Raw genomic sequence first — 6,907 nt, forward strand, 5'->3', positions numbered from 1 at the left:
CAACAATGGGTAATATTGTCAAGACCCTAAGCCTCATGGATTTGGAATTCAGTAAATTCAGAATTAAAAAAAAAAAAATCAGGTCAAACTTGAGGATGAACTGGAAATAAGATGATGTTATGAAATTATTGTTAATTTTTTTACATGTGAGAATGGCAACGTGATTACTTAGAACAGTCTATTCCTACAAAATTCATGCTGAAGTCTTTGGGGGCAAAATGTCATAATGGCAGCAGAATGTGTGTGTGTATATATGTATATACATATATACACACACACATATATAAAGCAGATGTGGCAAAATTAACAATTGTACCTAGGTGGAAGGTATCTAGATATTGTGCTATTCTTGCAACTTTTCTGCATGTTTGAAAAATTTCCTAATGAAACATTGTGTGGGAGGAAACAGATAAAACAAGCTATTTACATGCAGAAACAAAACAATACGGAATTCAGCGTGGTCTGGCAGAACCTCTATACTGAGGACAGAAATAGTAGAAACAAGGTGGCATCCAGGACTGCCAGGTTGAACCAACCAAAGAGAGTCAACCATTTTTCAAGAGTTTTTTAAGTATTTGTCTGGAAATAATAATGATCGTTAAAAATCCTTTTAGTTAGGGGAAGAGGCCAGGAAAGGACTCATTTTGGAAACTGGAAGACCCCAGTCCTATCAACTGCTTGTAATCAGATTCAATCCAAGTCAATAAACACATTTGAAGACCAACTAGGAGAGAGCCCTGAAACTTCACAAAATGTGCTTTCCTCCTTGATATTGAGTACAGGTAGCCACAGTTTTTTTTATTTTTAGCTAGAGCAAAACCCAAGATGATGGGAAGGTTGGAAGACTTAGTTCCGCAGGTGCCTCTGCTTAGCTGAGTGACCCATTACATCACATGTGCAATGAGGAGGCTGAGTAGACAACTTCCAGTTCCGATGCTATCATTGTCCCTGTGTGGAGAAATTATAATAGTAATAAGAGCTGCAATTTAACTAGCAATTATTATGTTCCAGAACCATGCTAAGGGCTTTACAAGGATTATCTCTTTTAATTATCACAATAACTTTATCAAGGAGGTATCATTAGTCCCATTTTACAGATGAGGAAATTGAGCCTCAAAGAGATTAAGGGGTTTGCTTAATTTTGGCAGCCCTGGGATTTGAATGGAGCCCTGGTGGCGTAATGGCTAAGTGTTTGGCTGCAAACCAAAAGGTCGGCAGTTTGGATCCACCAGCCCCTCCTTGGAAACCCTATGGGGCAGTTCTGCTCTGTCTTGTAGGGTCTCTATGAGTCAGAAACAACTAGACAGCAACAAATTGGGATTTGAATGCAGGTCTTAGCTACTTAGGCATACTGTCTTCTAGATCTTTTGGTATACTGGCCTAGGAGAAAATAAAAAGCATAAGGCATTGAAGCATCTTTCATGTTGGCGCCCAATGAGCCTCCATTTCACAGGGCACACTGCCAGACCCTCTCTCCACGTACCCCAGGTTCGGGGAAGGACTCTGAAGAGTCTGAAAGTTTTAAATTCAAACCTGGCTTTCCAGATCATTCTGAAAGTACACTTGTGAAGGTAGGAAGATAAAACATTTTATTTGACAGGCTATTAGCCTGATTTATAAATTTTGAATATTTAGACATTAGTGTGTGGTCCTCCATTTTTCCTCTTGCTTTGGCCCCACAAAAGTTAGGGGTGGCCCATTTCTATGGCTTCCCGGAGCCAACAGAGCTCCAGTGACTTCCCAGTGGAAGCCAGAGGTTGAAAATCCCTCCACATGGGTAAACTGAGAAGCCATACCTCCTAGCATGGACAAGGCCAGAATCTGCCCTCCAGAAATTTCATACATTTCCATCAACACAGCAGGGCAGGAAGCTGCTAGGATGGGAGGAAAAGACCAAAATGGCCTGACTTAATGCCCTACCAGCTCCAGAATGGCTTCTCTATAGCAGTGCATTCCCACTCAGCCCAGGTTTTCCTAAACCCTCAATCCCACTCCCGCTGTTCTCCTTCTGCATACACATCTCTTGTTTCCCAGGATAGACAAGACTAGAGCAGGTCTGCTGGCTAAGGAGGAGGAAAGACATGGTTGAAGAGACAAGACAGAAAGTGGCTATTAATGGGAGAAGATGACGGTGGACAGTAACATGGGGAAAAAAACAAAAAAAATTGCCATCTACTCAATTTCAACTCATGGCGACCCTATGTGCATCGGAGTAGAACTGTGTTCCATAGGGTTTTCATGGCTGTGACCTTCCAGAAGCAGATCTCCATGTCTTTCTTCTAAGGCATCTCTGGTGGGTTTGAACCACTGACCTTTTGGTTAGTAGCCGGGCGCTTAGCCACTGTGCCACCAAGGGGCTCCTAACGTGGGGAATGGGTAGGGGACATTATCCTCTGAGGGAATGGACGGAGCAGGAGAAGAGGGTTAAGCCAGAGGGCACGTCACTAGCAGCATGAAAAGGGCCAAAGGTCAGTGGAGCTTAGAGAAGGTCCTGCCTCAAAGAGTGGCTGTGCCCAAAGAAGGGGTGGTCAGAAGGGCTGATTGATGGCTTGGGCAAGGACCCTGTGTAGCCTCTTGTGCGGATGCACCAAGCCAGAGCCCCACAAGGCCAAACCAGAAAGACCCACCCAGGCTTGAGGATTGACCAAGATGACAAAGGAAACTGGGAAGTGTTGAAAAATGTCATGTGGCTATTCCCATCTCATTGCTATGGAGTCAAATTCAGACTCAGCAATGCTAAAGGACAGAGTAGAACAGCCCCATAGGGTTTCCAAGGCTGGAAATCTTTATGGAGGCAAACTTCCACATCTTTCTCCCGTGGAGCAGCTAGTGGGTTCGAACCACCAACCTTTCAGTTAGCAGCCAAGCACTTAACCACTGCGCCACCAGGGCTCCTTGTGTGGCTGTTACCCCCTCCAAATCCCTTTCTTCCGCAATCCCCTGCAGGCCTTGCTGAGGTCACACAGCCAGGAAGGTGTGGAACAGGAGGTAAGGTTGACAGCAGGGCGTGGGAACGGAAAACCAACAGCCAGATTCCAGAAGAGACACAATAACACTTGTCACCACCACCAAAAAAACAGTTGCCCTGAAGTCACCTCCAACTCATGGCACGTGTGCAGAGTGGAACTGCGCTCACAGGGTTTTCAATGGCTAGTTTTTCAGAAGTAGATTGCCTTTCTTCCCAGACACCTCTGGGTAGACTTGAACCTTCAGTCTTTCAGTCATTGCCAGCTGGCATTAGCTGTTGGCACCATCCAGGGATACTCACCACTCCCACTGCTGGGGTTTGTTGAGCACTGGCTGCACTCCTGCTCTCTCCCCCAAACTTCGGAGCCTAGGAAGGAGCCCTAGAAGGTAATAGTTATCCCCATTCTACAGGTGAGGCATCTGATGCCAGACAGGTTAAGTAAATTCAGGGGTGTATCTAAAGTATGGCAGGTCTGACACGTGCCCTGGGTGCCACTCGAAGGGGAGAGGAGGGAGCAATGAGCAGCTGTTACTGGCCATCGCCGTTTCCATTGCCAACTGTGAGAAAGCATTCAGCAACTTAAAACTAATTGCCATAGGTGCCACTTTCCCTAGAGAGGCCGCTGAGAAAATCGCCGAGGGTCACTTGCTGGCAAGTGGTGGGACCTGCATCCAGAACGAGAGGGCAGCGTGGGTGCGGGCCTTGTGCAGGGTGCACGGCTGATCCTTGTGAGTACGCGTGTGTGTGGAGAAGGCGCGTGTTGTGAGGGATGGGGGCCCGTCCCGGCAGAGGCAGCAGCTGTGCTGGCAGGCGCGGTGGGAATGTGCGCGTGAGCCCAGCTCTGACAGCGGCAAACAGCGCGTGGGAGCTGTTGACCGCAGGGTGTGGGAAGGCGGCGCCTTCCACGTGTGTTTCTGCTGGCAGCCCAGTGTTCAGGTCTGTGCTGATAAACAACAGTTTGGGCAAGCAAGAGGCTGGGGCAGGGACAGAAGCGCGGTGGGGGTGGGCGGGGGGTGGGGCGGGGTGGGGTGGGGGGCCCTGGGGGCGGTGCAGGCAGGCGGGAGGGCAGGGCGCGTCGGGGGGACGCCAGCGAGAGCCAGCAGGGCTGCAGCAGCGCGGGCTGTTGTTTTCCCAGCTGACCTCACTCCGTGCGCACGCCTGGCTGTGGATTCCTGATGTCCAAACCACCTGATGTCCATGAAAAACAGGAGTGGGGACACTCTGTGAGGAAGAAAGTGTTCTTCCTGGGGTGCTAGTCCCACAGGTGAGGGCTTAATAAACAGCTGACACGGTGCAAACACATCGTGATTCCCTGGCCCGGCAGATTCCTCAAAAGTCAGCTTCTTGGAATAGGTGGTGCCCTTGAGACTATCCCGGCTGCTGACTGTAACCTGAGCCCCGGTATCTGGGTGTCTCGACTTCGCCTTCTGGCAGACACAGATGCAGGCCTGCTGGGCCTCTGAGCCTGGGAATCACCCCTGAGAGACCTCCTGAGGCTCAGCCACCACCCTACATCCTCCAGCAGGTCCCCAGTCAGAATGCTTCCCCTACCTGTGTCCTCTTCTAGACTAGCTGAGCGGGATGTTACCTCAATGTACATCTCACCCCCTCCTGGCAGCCTTGCCAACCACCTGAGGGGGCCTCAGGACTGTCTTCTCCAGAACACCAGCTGCTTTAGTGCCAGGACCCCTCACATAGCCCTCACCATGATCACCTTGCCTTAGCATCTGCTCTGGGCTCAGCGTTGCCTTAAGCACAATGGGGGGATATGAAGACCCTAAAAATCCAGTAGCCGCCCTCAAGGATCTTACAGCTCAGTTGGGGTACACAGAGGGCAAACACACTAATTAGAATGTAATAAGGGCCAAGTGAAGGGTGCATAATAAATGCAGTGGGAGTTAGGGAGAGGAGCCTCCATGCCTGGTTTGAAAAGGAAGGTGACAGTCAACAACACACCAGAGCGAGGGGTGGCCCTGCCCTGGTTAATTTTAGCTCCTTGAGTTCAGGGAACTTTTGCAGCCTGCATATAGTATGTGCTAAACCAGTGCCTGTGGTTTCATGACTGAGTGTCTCCCAGACACCCTCTGAAATCCATGTTTGGGACTTGGAGACTCTCTCACTCTCTGTGGGGTTGGAGGAGGGAAGCCATGGCCTGAGCCAGGCTGATGGAGGAGGCTGGCATTGTCTTCCCTGCCCCACTTGGCTGCAGCTGATGCCTTCCTGCCAAGGGCCTGTTGCTCCCAAGGATTGGTTATCAGTTCCTGCCTCCTTGCTGCATCCCGGCCCTTCTCGTCCACCAGAGTTCACAGCCCCTGCTCATCCCAAAGGCCAGGGCTAGAGAGAAACACCATAGACCGAGGCACTGCCAGAATGATCACAGTCATCCCAGGGATGGCTGGGCACTCACCTCCCTTGTCCGACAGCTGGTCTGTCAGGGAAGTTTACTGAAACCCTGGCACTTGCTTCTCCTCATGAGATCTTATCAGGAGACGAATCAGCTTTCCCTTGTACACCCAAAAAAACTACTCTTAGCTTTAATATTTTAACATGACCAATCTTATCACCTTGCTCATCCAGTCACTGTGTTTCCATCTGAAGAATGACAGAAGGGCCCTTTCCCAAAAACATCTCCCCCACCGATCCATCACCGTGTCTGAAGCTGCACTATTAGCCTTATCTTCAAGGAAAAAAAAGTTACCATCAGGTTGATTGTGACTTATGGCGACTCCTTGTGTCAGAGTAAAACTGTGCTCCACAGGATTTTCAATGGCTGATTTTTTTGGAAGTAGATTGCCAGGCCTTTCTTCCAAGGCACCTCTGGATGGAGTTGAACCGCTAACCTTTCTGTTAGCTTAATCATTTGCATCACCCAAGGACTATCTTCAGGAGGGCTTTCTTAAAATACAGATTCATCCCCCAAGAGAAGCAACATCTTAAGTCAGTACACGCCTACCTGAGGGGCTTCTGCCCCCCAACCACCACCTTACCTACATCTGTGGCTGTTGTTGACCACCCCTCTTGGGGGCAGGGGCCAAGACAAGATGTTTCCCAGTTTCTTTGCTGTGGAGCCTCCACATGCCTTTCTTGCTTAATAGATGCTTTGGGGCAACGGCGAGGAGGATGTCTTGATGGCAAGGTGTGTATAATCTTTGGGGCTGGAGGAGGCCTCAAGAGGTCATTCAGTCCATTCTCCTGCCTCCAGGCAGCACCGCTTTCAAATTACCCCAGCTGGGCAAACCTTTATCTTGTTTTGAGGACTTCGGAAGCTGGGCACTCCACACCCTTCCTTAGCCACACATTCTGATGTCTAAACAATTCTTGCCAGGAAGTCCTTTCTCGTGTCTCATCCAAACTCTCTGTGCTTTGAGTTTCCACCCTGTGGTTCTTCTGGGTCTCCCTGGAGATGCAGAAACGCTGCTTGCCTCCCTGCCTCCCTTCTTGGCCAGGAGCCGCCAGAGCCTTGAGTCAGGTCCAAAGCCCTAACTCGCTGAATGACCCTAAGCAAGTCGCTGCTTCTCTTTTAGCTTTCGTTTCCTCATCCGTAAAATGAGGCCGGCCTGGACTCTTAAAAGCTTGCAAGCAGCCACCTGAGATAAAACTATTGATCTCTTCTTTTCCGGAGCAAATAAGACTGAAGAAAATCAGTCTCAAGGGAACAATTAGTCCAAAGGATCGGGATCAAGGTAGAAGGTCCTGGACAGAGTGGGAGAAACATGTAGAACAAAAATTCAAATTCATAAAAAAGACCAGACTTACTGGTCTGATAGAGACTGATGGAACCCCTGAGACTATGGCCCTTAGACACCCTTCGAACCTGGAACTGGACCCCCTCCTGGAGATCACCTTCCAGCCGAAAAATAGACAGGCCTATACAGTGAACAATAATACCTGTGAGGAACGTGCTCCTCAGAACAACCAGCAATATGAGACCAAAAGGGC

General features: G+C 49.4%; 1 long non-coding RNA gene across 1 annotated transcript; it reads right to left on the minus strand.

Annotated features, from left to right (window-relative positions):
* Positions 1–768: 768 nt before the first annotated feature.
* LOC126059240 (uncharacterized) lies at positions 769–6,432 on the minus strand. The gene is made up of 4 exons (XR_007513404.1): positions 5,956–6,432; positions 4,109–4,189; positions 3,269–3,347; positions 769–948 (listed from the first exon to the last, which is right to left on the minus strand). It is a non-coding gene; the product is annotated as an uncharacterized LOC126059240 (long non-coding RNA).
* Between the last annotated feature and the right edge of the window lie 475 nt (positions 6,433–6,907).

Source organism: Elephas maximus, chromosome 16, assembly GCF_024166365.1.
Source record: "Elephas maximus indicus isolate mEleMax1 chromosome 16, mEleMax1 primary haplotype, whole genome shotgun sequence".
NCBI classification, from domain to species: domain Eukaryota; kingdom Metazoa; phylum Chordata; class Mammalia; order Proboscidea; family Elephantidae; genus Elephas; species Elephas maximus.